Genomic DNA, 19,625 nt, shown 5'->3' on the forward strand with positions numbered 1-19,625 from the left:
TAACCCTGTTCGGCTGCTTAGCTTACATACATGGACAAGCAAAATGTATACCTAATTGCTCGTATTTTCAAATAATATGTTTCACTTTTAACATTACAAGAAAAATAAAGCAGTTAGGATGAGGACTAACTCATGTGTTTGGCTGGGGTTGCTAGAGAACAGAACAGAGCTGCTAACGTAATCCTATACTGATATCATCCAGGACTGGCTTCCAAACAGTGGAGAAATACTACACAGGGTTATTGCATGCTAACGTTCGCAGTTTATGTTAGAACCAAAGAATCCAAAGCTTACGGGCCTGCTGTGCCTATATGGTTGCTAAGCTATGATTGGACAATAACTGTTTGGGAGAGGGGTTTAGCGAACTGTCAGCTGACAGCATTTCATTGCTAATAACTTCAAATATTCAATATCTCCAGGAAAATAAAGTTTAATCCTTCTGCAGCCAGTGTGTTGGTGACAGACTGGGCTTCATAAATTCAGGTGAGACTTTTGACACAACAGGTGGGCACAGCAAGAAATCTTTGACGGACAACCAGAACTGTCAGTTACACTTAAATTATTAAAAATTATGATGAAAAATAAAATGCTGATTTAATTGTGGTAAACCCCACATGTTTTGGCTGATGACAGACTGTCAAACACACACGAAGAAGAGAAGTGTAGAGAAAGGCCCCAGTCAAGTCTCAGTTCATTTACAGTAAGTTCTGTGTATTGTAGTAAAGTGCAGGGTGGCCACATGGTGACACTTGTGACTCTATCGATGTCAACCTAATTTTACAGTGAAACCAGAAGCCTGGTGTCATCCTCATGTGAGAGTTGAGTAAGAGGCCTAGAATACACTGGGGAGATGATACCACACACACACACACACACACACACAGAAAAAAGGAAAATCACAACTCAGACACTTGTATGGTGTAAAGGATCAAGTCTGACAGTTTTACACAAGGTGCAGAAGAATGGTAACTGCACTGTGTGTACAAACACACACATGGTGACTGATAATTCTCCTGGGATTACAGTGGCATAGATCATGAAATACACCAGACGGACACAAGCACAGGGTGAACTTTGTGACTCTGAGGGATCATGGGACAGATGCCAACTGAATGGACCATGTCAGTGCGACCAGTGTGAGGACATATGAGTCCCCAGTGGACTTATTCTTTAAGTGAGCAGGACATTAGCGTTGACACAAAGTGGCAGAGAGCTACTGTGGGTGGAGTCTATTCTGTAGTACTACTGCTCAAACCTATGGCAAAAAGTGTGACATTAAAGATGATGTGTGAAGGAGGATTAGGTTTGTTCTTTTCACTCTCAGAATTTCTGTTAGGGATGGCAATGTCGGTTGGTCCACCAGTTTGGTCCAGACTGAAATATCTCAACAACTACAGCATGCATTGCCATAAAAATTTGTACCAATATTCATGGTCCTCAGAGGATGGATCATACAGACTTTGGTGATCCTCTGACTTTTCTGACTGCAGTGCCTCCATGAGATTGACATTTGTGGTTTGAAGTGAAATGTCTCGACATCTAGGCTATTGGATGGATAGCCATGACATTTGGTTTTCACATTCATGGCCCCCTCAGGATAAATTGCAATAACTTTGGTGATATCTTAACTTTTCCTCTTGCACCATCATCAGGTCAGAATTTTTATTTGTCCAACACTTTGGTTTATGAACAAATAAAGTAAATTACATTACATTCCCATCAGCCTCAATCAGCTGTACTATATTTAGTGCTAATTAGCAAAAGTTGGCATACTAACACGCTGAACTAAGATAGTGAACACATGGTAAAACATCAGCATGTTAGCACTGTCATTGTTAGCTTGGCTGTAGACTCTTTTTTCACATAAAGCTCCTTGTTTCTCATTTCTTAATTATGTAAATTTACATTTTGGTGTTGAGAAACATTAAAAAACTCTGCTCCAACAGTTTTTACATCAATCCACAAATCACATTTGTCACTCCTTTTCAATTTAATTTCAACTTCAAGTGAAATTTAGACAAGCTAGGTAATGTGTTTTGGTCAAAGATAAGCTGTAAACACAGCATAGAGAAATAAAACTGTCCTCTAAAAACCTGTGTTTTTGTAGCCTTTAACATCTGTTATTTGATTCCTCTAAGTTTAGCCTCAGCCAGTGTAATGACATTTACTTTACTGCCTGGCCAGTGATAAATAAGTTGGGTCTTAAATTCAATGCATTATTGTAAAACCCGAGTGATCTGCAAACACAACTGGCTGCTCATCATGTGAGATGATGATGGTCAGCCACAGCCGCTCACCTCTCAGATGTTATGTTGTTGGAGCAAAGATAATTAGATTGTATTAGAGCTGTGTTTGGACTGCAGCATGTAGAGGAATTCCTGTCAGATGACTTTGGTTTCAGACAATTACAATTTAAGGTAACTGGAAGCGTCTTTGAAATAAATCAAATGTTTACAGAGCAATTAATGTGCTAAATTGAGAAGAAACTCTGAACAATAACCAAGGGTCATGGAAGTTTAAGTACACTGGGTCCACTGTAAACCACGCTGTGAACATTTGTGAAGCAGCGCAACGTTGTTTGATGTAGGTCAACACTAAGTTACAGAAGTGAGGGACATTTTCAATGGGCTAGATAAATGAATAACATTCAACTCTCACTTTGACCTTTTTAAACTTGCAGGACTGACATGCTAAGAACTGTAAAGTAAGAAAACACAGCCACATACAGACCTGCTGCTAATGTAGAAAACAAATAGACCAAATAAACCAAATAGAGAAAACACAATCAAATACAAACAGCTTTGTAAGTTGCACAGAACAAAATAGAAGTGGGTTTGATAAACAAGTTTCTAGGGGACACCAAAAACTGATGAACACACTCAGGCATTTGAGCATGTATTAAAAGAACTGGATACCGGACTCCTTAAGAAGCCCAATCTGGACATAAGTGACCTTGCTAATTGCAGGCCTATCTCAAATCTTCCTTTTATAAGTAAACTTCTTGAGAAGATTGTATTTGAGCAGTTACATGGTCATCTGAATACCATATATACATAGCACTGAAACCGCATTAGTCAAAGGTAGTAAATGTTTGTTAGTTTAGGCAACTTTATGTCACATGACAGTTGACAACGAATACGACGTTCCTCAGGGAAGCATTCTGGGTCCTATTCTCTTTTCTTTATACATGCTCCCTCTGGACAACATAATTAATCCCCATAATGTCAAATATCATTGTCATGCAGATGATACATAACTTTACATCTCTGTTTTGCCAGAAAACCACAGTTGCTTAAATGCTCTTTTTACCTGTCTCACTGACATTAACATTTGGATGAATAAAAACTTTCTGAAAAGAAATTAGGAGAAAACAGAAATTCTACTTGTTGGTCCAAAAGCAGAAAGGCAGAGACTTGACTCAGTGCTTGCTAGCCTGTCCAAGAAAATCAAAACATGTTTCTGATCTGGGAGTGGTTTTAGATTCTGATCTTAATTTTATTAGCCAAGGTCACATCTGAGGAACATTGCCAAAATTATACCATTTTTAACTCAGAACAATGCTGGCATGCTGATACATGCTTTTATATGTTTGAACTACTGCAACTCTCTATTTACTGGTCTCCCTAAAAAATCTTTAAGAAAATTACAGATAATTCAGAACGCTGCAGCCAGGATATTGACCAATACAAAAAATGAGAGACACCCTCTGCTCACATCACTGCACTGGCTACCTGTATCTTTTAGAATTGATTTATTACATAATCTAGCACCCTCATACATCAGTGACTGCCTCTCATTTTATGTCCCGACAAGAATTCTTTTAGAAGCTCCTAAAGTGTCCCACAAGAAATCTGGTGAGGCTGCTTTCTGTTTTTATGGCCCTAAACTGTGGATCTCAGGACAGCAAACTCCCTTGATTTTTTTAAAAATGAATTAAGGTTTAACTTGGCTTTTAATTTGAGTTGACGTTGCTGGTATCATTTATCAAACTGTTTGCCTATTTATTTATTTTCTTTCTTATTTCTATTGCCTTTGTTGGTATGATTTGTCTTGTGTAGCACTGGCCTGCATTTTTGCATGAAATATGCTATACAAATAAATTTATTATTGTTACTGTTGTCAATTTGGCCCCAAAGCTATGGAACACACTACCTATTATCAGGGAAGCTAGCTCGCTAAATATTTTTTAAAAGCTAGCTAAAAATGTACCTCTTCACTTTAGCCTTTAAGTAGCTGTGACTTTCCTGATATCCTGGCCGGATACTCTTTTTGCACTTTGCTTTGCACTTATGCACTGCTGCACTTCTTTTAAAATGCTTCATTTTATGTATTCTATTTTTTTAAACTTTATTTTATTATTGTTATTATTCAGTGGGTTTTATTTCCATCTTATGTTATGCATTCTATTTTCATCTTTATTTTAATTTTACTCTTGTTATCAAGAAGTTTTTATTTTCCATCTTATTTTCCATTAATAATGGCATTCTATCCCTGTTTTTATGTTCATTCTGTGTCTTTCATGTGAGGCACTCGGTGCATGTATTTTATTTGTTGTAAAGCACTTCGAGCTGCATTTTTTGTATGAAAGGTGCTATACAAATAAAGTTTATTATTATTATTACTTTAAAACCCATTTTCTAGGCTCTGGGAATGCTAATATAAAACCTCCACAAATTAAAAATTAATATTTTTAACACAAAGAGTAATAATTGACATTGTTTGCAGTTGGAGGTGTCCTGTCATCAGTTTTATAGATGTCGGTATGTGTGGAAAATGCTTTTGGGTTGTAGGAGATTTCGTTGTAGCAGTACCACTCGTGGCCACTGGGACAAGAGTCTCTCAATGCATCCATGCATGTGAGGCGTTGCCATGGTTGTGGCTCATGGAGTTAGTATTCCATGACTTGGCCTGTACACTATATACACTATGCAGTAATGTCTGAATCATGTAATCAGAATGTGAAATAAACTGAAATAAACTTTTTTTTGCTCATTTTCTGACACCACTGACGAGTAGTCAACAAGCTACGTCAAGCATTTCTAAATTTGGTTGTGTTGTCTGAATTTGCATCATGTTTTGTTATGCCTCATTTGCTTGTGTTTTGTCTATTTGCGTGTGTTTTCTTAAGTTGCAGTGCGTTGAGCTCATGATCTCAGAAGTTTGTCAAAGGGCAACAGATCTTATATCTTAATGGCATTCCAGGTTTTTCCTGTTTTTAAATGTTTGATAAAAATACTAGTTTTAAAATACTCTTGTAATTACAATAAGGACAAGTAGCACAACATAAATCATTTACATGGTTATAAAGTGATAAACTAAATCATGCTGTGCTGGTGCAGAGATGAAGTTACAGATATGGTATAAAAAATGGATTCATAACTAAATGAACAAACAACAGATAAGCTCATGTACTATTTCAATACAGAACTGATGAATTATCCACAGAACCTCTGGTTGGCTTGAATTTGATTTTTTGTCTTTATTATTCATTGTTAATTGTTTGCTGTGGATAGAGAGCTCTCTTAGTTTCCCTCTCTTTCTATTCAGTTGACATTCCTGATGGGGAAAATCCAGAATCCCTAATGAAGTGCAAAACATTACATATGCAGGGAGAAATTTTGGATCGCTCGCAGCTACAGTATCGCAATGTTCCCGCTGCATGAATCTGCACCGACAACTCCAGTGTCAAAAGAGCAAGAAACAGAAATGACATATGCTGCAAAACTTGAAATGTATGTAACTTCCTCAATATTATCCTTGACTGGCTTGCTTTGTTTCAAATGTGTGTCCAAACCATGTACACAGATGAATGACCCAGCAAAGGAATTCCTGCTGCAGCTCAATGAAATGGCTTATGCGGGGCAAATTTAATATGTGGTTTTGCCCAGACAATACTGGGGTTTGAGCAGATCGGCTATGCCCTGAAGCTGGGTGATGAAGAAGAGCAACACAGAGGAGAATGGGGCCTTTGTGAGCCTCCGAAAGTTTGACGGCCCCTCGCAGGATGCAGCAAAACCTGACCCAGGAGGAGGAACCCCTACAGGAGGAATAAGATAGGTAATCATTACATTAAGTGCAACAAATACCCAATAACTAAGCAACAGAAGAAGTGCACATTGAAGAGTAAGTTTGCATCACTGACACCAAACTATAATTCCATCCCAAACTGATGAAAAGTCCTACTGCCATATGGCATGAGAGGAGGAGAGTAGGATGTGGTGGCTCTTTGTGAGTGGCTAATGGCAGTTTTCAACCAGAGAAATGTACAAATGTATAAGGTGCAGTACATACATATTTAAGACTGTACATATGTATGATCATGCATATCATCATTATTATTTCATGTCTGTGACATCAGAATTTACAATTGGAGAGAAGAATCCGTCATTTCTGCAGTTGCAGCAGAATAAAGTCAAAGACATTGCTGCACAGGGATCTACGTTAGTGAAATGATAAGTGAATATAAGTGAGATAAGTTAAATAAGTGAAAAAAAAATGTTCCAATGTCTTCAGACAAGTCAAACATCTGTTTGGGGAAGCACAAATCATTTTCTTTTGAGCATATAAAAGTCTACTATGTTGCAAATTATGCAGAAAAGTCACTTTCCAACACAACAACATGGTGAGACAAACACAAAATGCTGTTATGGTGAATTAATAGGTCCTTGCAGAATAACATTTCATCAAGGCATCCTGGTGGCCCAGGGTTTTAAGGCATTGAACATATAATCACAATGTCCCCCATATCCCTCTCTCTCTCCCCTCATTTCAGGTTACTTTTCTACTGTCTGGGCATATTAATATTATTGAAAAATAAATAATAACAACCTCCCATTTTTAATTTATACAGTCTTGTGAAAATTAAGAATAGGATAAATACTATGTTGTTTGCATCCCCTGTATTTGACCTATTTTGGCAACTTTTGATTAAACGTTTGTTACCCATAATGCATCACCACGCCACCCATAGGGAACACTGCTCAGTGCTGATGCCGGCCCAGTAGATCCTCTGATTGCATTGTAGCACATTAAGCTCTTTTGTAAACATTTGATAACATTCAAAGAAGGTGTAAAGCTATTCCAAATGACATTAGCTCCACTAACACGAGTCATCTGACAGGAATACCTCTAATTTCTAGTATAGATTGTTTTCATGCTGAATTCTAACATGATAATTGAATTTGCTGTTCTGAGCTGTTTTCTCAAATCCAGTCACATGGCCCCATTAACCGTTTAGCTTTCCTTTTGGTTCTTGAGTTCTGACATAAGGCCAAGTAGAAGCCAGCCAAATAACTATTAACCGCAGCACTTTGATGATTTTGAAACAAGTTTAAATTAAATGATGCCATTTGCTTCCTTCAGTGAAGCAGAAGCCACTGGCTGGACAAAAAAGTCATAAACCAGATGCTTTTGTTTACAATCGGAAGTTAAAAATATTAAAAGTTTATCCTGCTGTTTATTTGATTTTGATTATTAACATATACATATACAATGTATAGACTGATTCAGTAGCTTCAGTGGCGTTTTTTCTCTTTTTGAAGCAACTTAAGGGCAACTAATCACAAAAGTGTTCCAATAAGCGGAAAACATTTGAAATGAAAGCATACAACACAATTTTTGCAGTAGTAACACAAAACTGGTGTATTCTAATGAATGTTTTAGATTGGCTGCCACCACATATGTGTTTAAATTGGATTTAAAGAATTAAGAATGGTATATTTTGATAGTAATACTCACCTATAAAGGAGAATCCTGTAATGTGCTGCATCTACCCACAACACAAGAGGCCCCTAAAACAGAAAAAACATAAATGAATAATAGAAAAACAAAATAGTATTCTACTTTATTGTGGAGGCTCAACTTTAACCAGGCTGCCTGTTAAAGCTGAGATGAAATAAAATTTTAAAGAATTGTGAAAGGGTTAAAGGTAACTTTCAGAAAACCCTTGTTGATAATGACACCTTTGGCCGATAAGTGAACTGCAGTCCTGTTGCCATACCTGCCAGCATTTTGGTTTCATAATACGGGAGGTTTTTTCAGCAGGGAGGGGGGAGGGAACGCTGTCGTGCCCAGACATTTTGACATCAGCTAACATTAACTTAGCTGGCCCGTATGTCTGCGCAGAGAGCAGCTGCGCACACGCCCCTTGGATCAGGGTTTGGGTTGCCCAGTTGCGGTAACAGATGGCTTGAAATTGTATGTAGTGTGTAGATTGTGTGTGTTTCATAGACAATCTGGCAACTTGGGTGACGTCAGACAAACATCCAAAACTTGAATCTGTGTATTCTTAATAAAGTTTAAGGGACATGCAAATTACAAGAGTTTCCCGGGAGAAACAACAAAACGGGAGGGCGCCGGGAGAGGGCAAATACGGGAGAAAAGCGGGAAAAACAGGAGTGTTGGGAGTGCGAGCGAGCATCATCATCCTTGGCATCGGCCAAAAGTGACATACACGAGACTGAATGCTGAAATGAACACTGAATGCTGGAAAATAAATTACAGTCATATTTTGAATAATGTTAATATCTATAATGTTCCTATATTTAATTCGGACCATTGGCTCCATGATACTAACTAGCTTGCCGCTTGCAAATCACCCCATCAGCCAACACCACAAAGCAACCAACGCCAGACCCACACCGCGCAGCCAAGCCAAATCCAGCCAGTCAACCTCAGCTTAACTTAGGTTACAGTTAGCTAGTTGGCCGCCCCTGCCTTGTAACGCTCTTGGCTAGTAGAAAGCAATCGTTATACATCTTCGCTTTGTACCGTTACATCATTTATTGTTGGCTAAAATCAACACCGTTTGTCTTAATACATAAGTTAGTATCGGATCACGTTAGCTGGTGAAGTAATTTGCATAAATAACATATGCAGTCAGATAGTATTTTGCTAGGGATAACATTAGCGAGCAAGCAAGCTAAGGTTAGCCAGCCAGCTACAACCAAGGCACACTGCACGTATCAGGCTGCCCTGCAACGACAACCAACAAAGTAACCTGCAAGGCAAGCAAACCAATTTACCAGCCAGATCAGCCCACAGAGTCTGGATGAATTAGCTGATGTTATTCACCCAAGACAGTATTTTGCTACGTTAGTTAGCTAGCAATTCATCTACATTAGCAAGCAAGCTAACGTTAGCCAGCTAAAACCACAGTATCACAATATATTTCACATGATTTGCAGTAATGTTAGCTTTGACTTTGGACTTTGTGTTTGACTGTGTTTCGGTGGGTGCCCTGTTCAGATCGTTTGTTAGCGGACTCCATTTATAAGCCAAATTCAGTAAGTGTTGCACACTGTTGCTGCTGTAAGGGAGCTGAAGAGTATGCACTTGGGAGCGCGCATAAACATCATGTCCTTTGGATTTTTCCAGAAAAACCGAGTCCTTTACATAGAAATCAATCCACAGGCTGTTATAGGCAACAAAGAATGCTGGGGAAAGTTTCATTTTTGCTGTCTAGCTCTTTTTGTTTGTAAGCCTGCCAATTGTAACCCACTAAAAGTCAGTTTGTGAACATGCCCGAGGCTGTCAAATATCAGTATCACTCATTTATATTCATATCTTAGCTCATTGATATTTGCAACCAAGAAATGGTGCTTGATCAGTTTATTAGAAAAAGCTTCATCCATGTACAGGTCAAAACACAGCCCGTCTAAACTCCTCTTCTGCAGTCATTTACAACAACAAAAAAACATCAGGAGTGTTAGAGATGGTAACAAACAGGTCATGAGAGAGGAGATACACACACAAACACACACACACACACACACACACAACATGCCTTGAACCTGCACTGTAAGGTGAAATCAATCTATGGCTGTCAGTTATGAGATGTTAAATCCACACTAAATTAACTACCGCCTGCAGCACTGCATGTCTCTGGATGAGTGTCCAGGGTGCCAATGTTGAGTTGACCAAGTGACCAGCAGAATGATATTCAGTGTGACCCACTGCCAGGTGTCTTTATACTTCCCCTTCCAGCAGAGAAAAGCAGTCACACATGTCTGCTGTCATGGAAACATGTCTGTTTCCAGGATGCTCTCGCCAGCTCACCACAGAGTCCTTTTTACTTTATTTTCTCATCATAATTCAGGGACTGTGTTGTGTGTGTTGGGTTGGGGGGCCAAATTTGATCCTCCTTACCATCCTTTGAACAATACCTTATGTACTAAGCAAAGTACTAGTGCAATACAACGTGAGTGGGCCAAGATATCAGAAGTTTATTTCCAAACAGCTTGTCCTTTACAGAAAGAAAATGGAGAATTGGCAGGCAATGACAAAACTAAGAAGCATGTAAAAAAAAAAAAAAGGCTACTAACAGATGCACATTTCACATTTAGTCTAATACATTCAGAGGTATAAAAAGGCCTTAGATTACCATTTGAATTTGTCAAGGCACAACAGCTTACAGTTGTGCATGCAGACGGCTGATGGTACATTTTGACACTGATTCATATGCAAAGAACGGATGGATTTTATTTTAACATCCCATAACACTCTGAGCATTGTGGTCACTGTGAAACATATTCCAAACAACCGCCCCCAACACTTTTCATGCCAGCTCTGAGTCATCCTGACTTAGACATCCAAGCAACAAGCCCCCCCCCCATTTCCTCTGACAACAGTATCTGCTTATGATCTGCCTGGTGGACAAGCACACAGTCCTCAAACAGTCACAGAGAGTGATTTGCAATGCAGCCTCAGTGTGTGGCGGCGGTGAAACCCCCCCATTGTGCAGCGGTGTGTTGGACCGGGCCGGGTGTCCTCTCAGTCAAATCAAAGGCGCTTCCTCCGGCACTGTGGCAGAGCCCACTGCCTCTGGAGCCACTCATTATTACATGCGAGGGGGGACTTGTGATCTTTTTAATTATTCTGCACTTCATTTCTATCCCACCATTCAAAACGCAACATGAGAATTGATTGCCTCAAAGATCCATCTTTATAATCTCCCCCAGGCCCATAAATTATCCAACTTTGGGGCAGGGTGGACGAGCTGTGCAGACACAAGCAGATCCCTTTCACAGCAGAGCAGAGCAGAGCCACATCACTGCAACGTGTTGGGGGAGCAAAACTGAATGGGGCTGCTCTTTTGCTCAGTGAAAACGGGAGGGAAAAAAAGTACACTTGTTATCTTGTGAACCCTCAAACATGTAAGATAGGAATCTCTTGAATGTCAGCGACAGAAACGGAATTAACAAGAGATCTTTTTATTGTCACAGAAGGTCATTAGGCTGCCAATCGGGGTAATTATGGAAATGATCTCCCCAGCTCTTTGGAATGTTTTCCTGCTTCCATAAGGACTTGAAAGTGTTCAATCAGCCTCTCTCGTGGGAAAGTTCAGCCATAACTGCAAGTGTACCAGCAAAATCAAATTAAGCAAAGAGATTTCATTAGTATTTATAGCCCCGAGGCATTTGTAAAAGTATGGAGCAGCGGAGTAATGTGGGACTGTTGAGGGGTGAATTATTACTTAATGACAAAGGCCATACCTAGAAGACATACACATGGATAATGAATAGGAGGCATTGATTGCATCTTTAAAGAGGATTCTTCAGGGAATGTAAAATATTGATGCTTGTGTGGCTGACTTTAGACGCCCAGCATGGGTGTGAGGGTGGTAACATTGTTTGGGTGTTAACACTGTTTGGCTGTTAACTTTATTATCCAGACATGTTTAATCTTATAGTTAAAAGCATAAGTAAACACTGTAATATGAGCAAAATCACCTAAATTATACACACTAAAATTCAGTGGGTTGAAATTGACCCGGTTTGGGTTAATATAGCACCAACATAATACTGGGTAAACTTTACCCAGCACCAATGGGTCATTTTGACCTTGTGTTAGTGATATTACTGGGGTTATTGGTTACCCAATATTGGTTACTGGGTTATTGACCCAAACTACAATATTGTTATTCTGCAGTGGTGTACATTTATTTACTCAAGAACGACTGTACATAGGTACAAATCTGAGGTATTGTACTTAACTTATATTTAAGTAGTTTCATTTCTTGCTACTTTATACTTCTACTCCACTACAATTCAGAGGGAAATAATGTACGTTTTACTCCACTACATTTATCTGACAGCTATAATTACTTTACCAAATACTATTTTACATGTAAAACATATGAAGAGCTTATAAAATATGATGCATTGTTATAATTTAGCATCCAAAAAATGCCAAACATTGCATGGTTCCAGCTTCTCAAAAGTAAGGATATGCTGTTTTTTTCATCTTAAATGACAGTAAACTGAATAATTTTGAGGTTTGACTATTGGTCAGAAAAAATAATTTTTACAGTGTCGCTTTGGACTTTTGGTATTTGTAACGGCCATTTCTCACTATTTTCTGAAGTTTCACAAACCAAAGAACTAATCGATTGATTGAGAAAATAATCAGCAGATTCATCATTAATGAAAATTGTCATTAGTTGCAGCTCTACTGTATTTAAAATAGTTAATAATGAGTTACACCTCAACTACACCAGCTGTAGTACTACAGTATTTACACATGAATGCACATGTAATAGTGATCTAATGATATAACAGTCACAGGGACCATTTTTCTGCATTGAGTACTTTTACTTTTGATACTTTAAGTACATGTTCCTGATCATATTTTCCACAGTAATATTTTCAATGCAGGACTATAGACTTGAAATGGAGTATTTTTACAGCTGGTATTAGTACTTGTACTTTAAACAATCTGGATACTTGCTCTGTTATACACTGTTATACTGACAACATGCTCAAGTTTTACCATAAAACAGTCACAAATTTTTCATTAGTTGTACAAAATAATGTACAAAATTGCAAAGCATAGACATATTATTAAAATCAGTAACAAATAATAACATGTAAGTTTAAAAAGAGCTAGAGTATATTATAAGAGTTTGCAACTACATGTATACCATATTTTAGTTTGGGTAAATAACTAAACATTAATGAATAAAATAACACTAACACAGGGTAAAAACAATCCATTGGTGCAGGGTAAAGTTAACCCAGTATTGCGTTGGTGCTATATTGACCAAAATTGGGTCAATTTTGACCCAGTGATTTTTAGTGTGTAACTAATCATGAAGAATAAAGGTCTATTTATGTATAGTTTAAAATATTTGTTGTAAAATGATATAAAATGTGTTATTTAGTAAACAATTGCAGATTAGGTGAGACCAAATTTACACATTTATATGTTCTTTTGTGTAATAAATCACTTCATTGTCTGCCAGAGAGATTCAGGCCAAAATGAAATGAAGTCAGATAGCCATGTGCAGTAAATTGTAACACCTGATTTGAATCATTGGGTCTATTCAGTCCACTTAACCTCAGAGTAATTGACAATTTAAAGGTGCAGTCCTTAATTTCAAGAGACAGCACAACGACTTTGATTAGGATGTGTGGGATATGCACTTCCCCATTGGAATAACAGACAAGGACACTTTTTTATAAAGCAAATAAGGGATGGAGTACAAGCTATACATTAGAGGAGAAATATTATGGCTTTAAGATGAATTAAATAATTTGCCTTAAGGAGATAGCATTAGGCCTTCATGAGAATAAAGCATATTATAGACTACTAGTGATGTTAATTTAAACACTTCAGAATATATTGTAAAATAGGCTCTTCTTACCACACAGACACTTTTTAACATAAACATCCTCCTCCTCATCATCATCTTCTTCTCCCATAATTGGGTTCGAGAAGAGGTAAAGTGTCTTTGTGAAGAACTTGATAGATTATGTGAAGGAATATTATTATGGACAGGGCAGGCAGGATGTAGGAGGTAATTTAGTGTAATGTTACATATATGTATGCATCAATAGGCAAGAGGATATTGAGTTCAGGGGTCGTACTGAATGCCAGTTTCCTTTTAATGTGGATTATAAGAAAAACTGCCTCAAGTGCAAACATTAAGATTAGTGCATAGGGAGCCACAACATGATTTTCAAATTGGACACCATGTTGAGTTTAGGATTTTCTTTTATTCTGTGTTTTTTTAGTACACAAATAATCATTTTTCCTATTGGATAGAGCAATAAAACGTACGTTTTCTAATTTACCATCAAATCATCCAAAAATCAATTCAGTTTCTGGAGACAAGTGACAGTAAGTGACTTACAATTTATTAATTATATGTCTGTTATGTTTTCCTAGAAATAGCCTATTTAAGTGCACAATATTTCGCTCCTAAAATTGATATTTAGATATGAACAAACACATTTCTGGCGACTTTTGTCTGATTTTTGCTGGTCTCATTTTAAACATCCATTTAACACCCTTGGCTGTTAAATGGCCATCCTTTTATGCAGACAGTGATTTGGTGCAAAGCCAGGCTGCATGTGTTTTGACACCGTGTTAAATACCTGCTTTAGGGCCAATTTGCACTGTTTACAGCCTGAATCGCTGCACTCACACAACACGGTGCTATATGTGCAACTTTTCAGCCTTAATCTGAATGACAAAAAATCCTACAAACTGGGTGACATTGCACGTACTTAACAAGTACACATTGGCATGGTAATCCGGCTGCATTTAGCTGGAGGTGTCACTTTCCCACCAGCACCAGAGTTTCATGCAGCCTTCCCGGGGCTTCCCACTGACGGACAGCCGGAGGAGAGGAGCGATGGGCGGGCGGAGAGGCTGCGTGGAGACGCTGCATTGTGTTTTCAGAAGTGTGCAGAATAGAACTCATGACACTATCACTTTTAATACAGATATTATATAAATAAATAAATAATCAGGAAAAACTGTTTTCCAATTGCCCTGCAAATTGTTCCGCTTTGTTTTGTTTGTTAGTTTCTTTAAACCTCAAATGAGATGAAAACGAATTCATAGGCAATGACTCAATTTAACTGGGAAATAACAGCCTGATAATCAAAGATGACAATGAAAGAGAGGTTTTGAGACCTAAACACCCACGTGTGATTTGCTGACTAGCCATGAGAGATATTCGTTAAGATTACTGGACTAATGGAAAGTGATTTTTCACAACACGTGATTTTTTACACTGACATTTATTGTAGCAAGATAAATATATAACATTTGCCAGAAAAAAAACTATATTTTTGGATATATGTGATAATTCATTTTACTATATGTATTTTATTTATGTTTCACAACACAAAATCACCAGATTAGACCAATCCAGATGCTTTTTATCGACAGCCTCCATCTTAATCATCTCATTCAAAGTATGATTTCTAAAATGATAAAGAAACCTTCATGGTCAAAATAAAACTTGCAAACTGTGACGCCTTGAAACAGAAACAGGCCGCAGACACGCCTGAAGACATCAGACTGAAGAAAGAAATGTATTACTGGCCAGTAAAATACAGATTGTAGATGAAAGTCCGTTATACCTCTGACCCAGATATCCAGCTGTTCACTCAAAAAGTCTGTTTCTTAATGTAATTTAATTTTTTTTTTCCACTGGCTTCAGCAACAACATCTGTTTGAGGAAACAATAAATAAGAAGATGAGTCAACATGGTGATCATCGCCAATATAAAATCAAGTGCTTTTTTTAAAAAACATGCTATTATCATATATCATAGCTAATGTAAAACATGCATTCAGAGCCCATCATAAGCTACCTCAGCCCAAAACTATGAACGAAACGAAAGCGAGCTAAGACAGGAGGTGAGTCCTTCTACGTCACCTGGCTGTGCAGCCTGATCTGCTGCGTGGTGTCTTTATACGGACGGGTCAAACAGATGGGATGTCCAATATATACACAAACACGCACACATAGACAACATGCACACGTGTCTTCTATTCTGGGCCCTTTGTGCTTTGTTGTGAAGCTGAGATCTGGCTCCGGCTGATCCCGCAGGAGGGAGGGTTAAAAATGGGCTCCATCATATTGTTTGACAGAAACTCGCAGGTTGATAGAGTGGATTCTTTGAGAAGGGCTGAAAATGGTGATTTCCAAAAAGAAGAGGAAGGGGGGGGGGCACCTCACATGCCTGCTTTCCAGGGCTCTGCAGGATTCACATTGTCGATCATGAAACACCCAATTAGAGGAAACATATTTCAATAATCCATTCTTTTTGTGTATCTGTTGTGTGGCACACATATTTGCAGATATGGTGAGCTTTTTCACTTTTTTTTGAGAACATCTTGTTTTTAGCTATTAAATCTGACAAGCTGAAGATTTGGCTACTGGTGTAAAATAATTAACATAATGGTCGTAATTACAGGCGCGCTAACAATGGCATTAATTTATCATATCGTTTCACTAGCTGCTGCCCCAACTGCTCTCTCACCTAATTAATTAAATGAGTTGCCTTTCAAAAATCTGGTTTCACAAACAGCTGTTTTCGATGCAAGAATGTGAGTCAAACAAGGTTCAGTTTTGGGGGGGGTTTAATTTGTCCTGGAATAATGTGTTTGTAATATGGGCACTTATTATGTGTGCAGATATGACGTAAAATAGCTAGTCTCGTATTTGTATCATTAGTTAACAGAGATTTTAATAACTAATTAATAATAAACAAAGATTTTAACTTTTTTTCTGAAATGATAACAATCCTCTAAAGGGGCCACATAAGAGGTTTCCAAATTAGTACTTATATGCGCCACATTTTACTGCACAACAACAGGGTTTTTTTGTAACATAGCCCATTTTTAAGAAATCAAAAGAGAAAGAGAGCGAGGAGTCACTATTGATTGGATGTGCATCCACCTTTCCCATATAAACCTCCACACCTTTTTATCCCCCGCAAGCCCTTGACATTTAGCTCGCACACATACAAACTGCAATAAAGAATGTCTTAAAATGCTCTCAAATCTTCACAAGTCCCATATTTTTCATATTTGGTCTTATGACCTTCAGAAAGGCTTGAGAATGCGCACTTTCCCAAGTTTTGAAGATATACTTTGAAATAACTATTATATGGAAATTTTAAAGCAGAAAATTCAGGACAACCACTCCAGTGGCATCAGATAATGTCACACAAAGGAAAAAGTATCGAAACACGTGAAAATGCCCCCCTCCCCCCTTGAAATGAAATAACAATATTTAGCATCTCCATCCACCTTCATTCATTTAGACAGATCATCTCCCACCCTGCTGAAGTGTCCTTGAGCAAACAACCGACACCCTGCCGTCTTCTGCAGCTGACCCTGACCTCTGACCCCAGTGAGACAGAGGAATCCACAAGGGGGACAAGAGAGAAAAAAGTCCTCCCTCTCAGGAATCACCAGAGCATCACATTATTATGATCACAATTAGCCTATTTGTTCGGTGACCTTGCTGGTAGTTTACAGTGATCACATGTGGAGACTGTTTCCTCTCCATCACCTGTGCTGCTGCTGCTGCTGCTCCGCTGTCTCTTCTGTCTGTCCCCCCCTAATGGTTTCATGCCGGAGCGAGTTGGCTTATTATACTAAAAGGTTTTGTCGCGCTAAGCCGTGCATGTGTGCTTAAAACGTACATTTCATTAACAAACTGCGGAGGTATAAAAGCGGATTTATGAGGCTTCAAAAGATCACAGGAAGGACGGGTATGAAACCTCCTCTCGGTGCTGTTTCAGTCAGGTTATATCAGCAGTTACGCCGCCTTTCACACAACACTGCGACTCTGAGATTTTTTAAAAGGAGGCTGGCTGCACCTGTCTCTCCACACACACACACACACATACACACACACACACACAGGGGGAGAGAGAGGGGAGAGATGTTGGTTAAGACAGTGGCTCTCTTATTTTGCTGCTATAAAACATTTCTTGCAGCATTTTTAAAAGGCACCATTTACTATCAAAAAGGCCACTAATATCAAAAAGAGTTCAATGGACTTCTGATGCTTTGAAGAAATGCAGGAAATGTGTCAAATCAGCAGTGCAAAGGAGACAAAAACATCTTTGATCGGATCATTTTCGATTTTAGCAAAACCTCCCAAACAAGCAACCTTCACAAAAGTTCATTTTGCTGATTTATGAAAAATCCAGAAACTAAACAGAAGCAGCGCTTTCCTCAATACACATGCGCCCTGCGGATAAGCAGGATAAAAGTTGATGTAGATTCTGGTTTCATCTGCTAAGTAATCCGTATTGACGGACCTCCAGATCACACAGGTCACCGAGAGATTAACACAAGGCGAGTCTAATCGGAAGCCATGTTTCCGTCCTTTGACCCATACGCGCATCATTAATGATAGCGTTTGATTAATCCGACTTGTATCCCGAGAGCAGAGGTGTCGAAGGTGGCGCATGAAGCAGCACCTCAGTGCACTGCTAAATCCAATTAAAGGATCACATTTACTCCAAAAACTATAAGATACAAAAATAACCCAGATGGGATTTTAAAGCAAAGTAAACTGCAAAATAAATTCATGAAAATGCGCTTTTGTTGTTAGAAGATAGGCCTACATTCAGTTTTCATCATATGAGTTAAGTAATGAATGGTAATTATGTCATTCATAGGTGACACGTGTAATTTATTTAATTTGGCAATAATAATAATAACAATAATATGCCTAATAACAATAATAATAACGATACTTCCTGAATTAAAATGTATTCTGCCTCATACAGTGTTTTAATTGAGAAAAAGGAGCGTGGGGCTCAGAAATAGCCTAATCGTTGATTACAGCATATCTTCATTTCTAATTCATTTATGTGTTTTAATGTATTCAAATAAATCTTTGTCACAAATAACTGACTGGTGTTGATTATAGATATTTTCATTAACCTGCTAAAAGACTTCCGATAAAATCAATTGAACGTTTAAATCGCTTGTCGGAATATGTCTTGAGTTTAAATTCCTATATTGTTAATTTACCACACATTTCTTTAGTCGCTTTGAACGTTAGCTGAAATACGAAATGTCCTGTTCTTTCACTAGTCTTCCCAAATGTTCCCACACTACGGAGGAAACCCTCTGTATCGGATCCGACATCCTCTCCCTGAGCCCAGCCTACACCGCTCACCTTCATGCTTGTGAATAAATGCTCTCTTTGCATTCACCCGCTGCCCGCATTTCCTACTTTTTTCAAATGTAAAAACATGCAATGATTGGGGTCGTTAGCACCTCTTCCAAACTCTTAAGGAAACTCTTTATTCTCTCCATTCATTGTCGCCGGTGCTGCTGCCGCTGCTGCTCAATATTCTTCCCACCTTCGGCTAATCCTGTGGGAATAAATAGACGTAAATTCATGCTTTGCATTCGCAGCTTGGATCTACACGGCGGGCTGTAAAGCTGGAAATATCAAGGCATGCATTTCAGCACCAAATAGTAAAAATGTTTCATCTTCACGCATCACAGAGTATCATATGGGCAGACATGCACGGGAATGAATTAAATATCAGAAAAATCTATGCATGCACAATAAAAAACAAACAAACGTTAACACAACTAGGAGGATTCAGGGAACTTAGCTGTCGTCGTTTTCATTCTCCAGCTTTCCAGAGAGTTTGCATTAGCAAAGTTAAATGTTTGGATTGTTTTTACGCAGTAACGTTAATGTGCGTCAGATCTTTCCATCATGCAGGCCAATTTTCTCTTTCCCCCCTCCTCCTCCTCCTCCTCCCTCTGCCATCGTTAAATGGTCTATGACGGACGAACACAGAAATCAGCGGAAAGCAGCATTGCTGATGTCCCATTGTTGACAAATCC

At 38.5% G+C, this 19,625-nt stretch overlaps 1 long non-coding RNA gene across 2 annotated transcripts; it reads right to left on the bottom strand.

Moving 5' to 3' along the window:
• Window positions 1-4,402: 4,402 nt before the first annotated feature.
• On the bottom strand, window positions 4,403-19,553 carry LOC122877728. 2 transcript variants are annotated; one of them, XR_006378317.1, is made up of 4 exons: window positions 15,670-19,553; window positions 15,372-15,460; window positions 7,738-7,790; window positions 4,403-6,037 (listed from the first exon to the last, which is right to left on the bottom strand). It is a non-coding gene; the product is annotated as an uncharacterized LOC122877728 (long non-coding RNA). The 2 variants fall into 2 exon arrangements; XR_006378316.1 differs by having other exon boundaries at window positions 15,372-19,553.
• Window positions 19,554-19,625: the final 72 nt, after the last annotated feature.

This window comes from Siniperca chuatsi, linkage group LG6 (genome assembly GCF_020085105.1).
Source record: "Siniperca chuatsi isolate FFG_IHB_CAS linkage group LG6, ASM2008510v1, whole genome shotgun sequence".
Classification (NCBI taxonomy): domain Eukaryota; kingdom Metazoa; phylum Chordata; class Actinopteri; order Centrarchiformes; family Sinipercidae; genus Siniperca; species Siniperca chuatsi.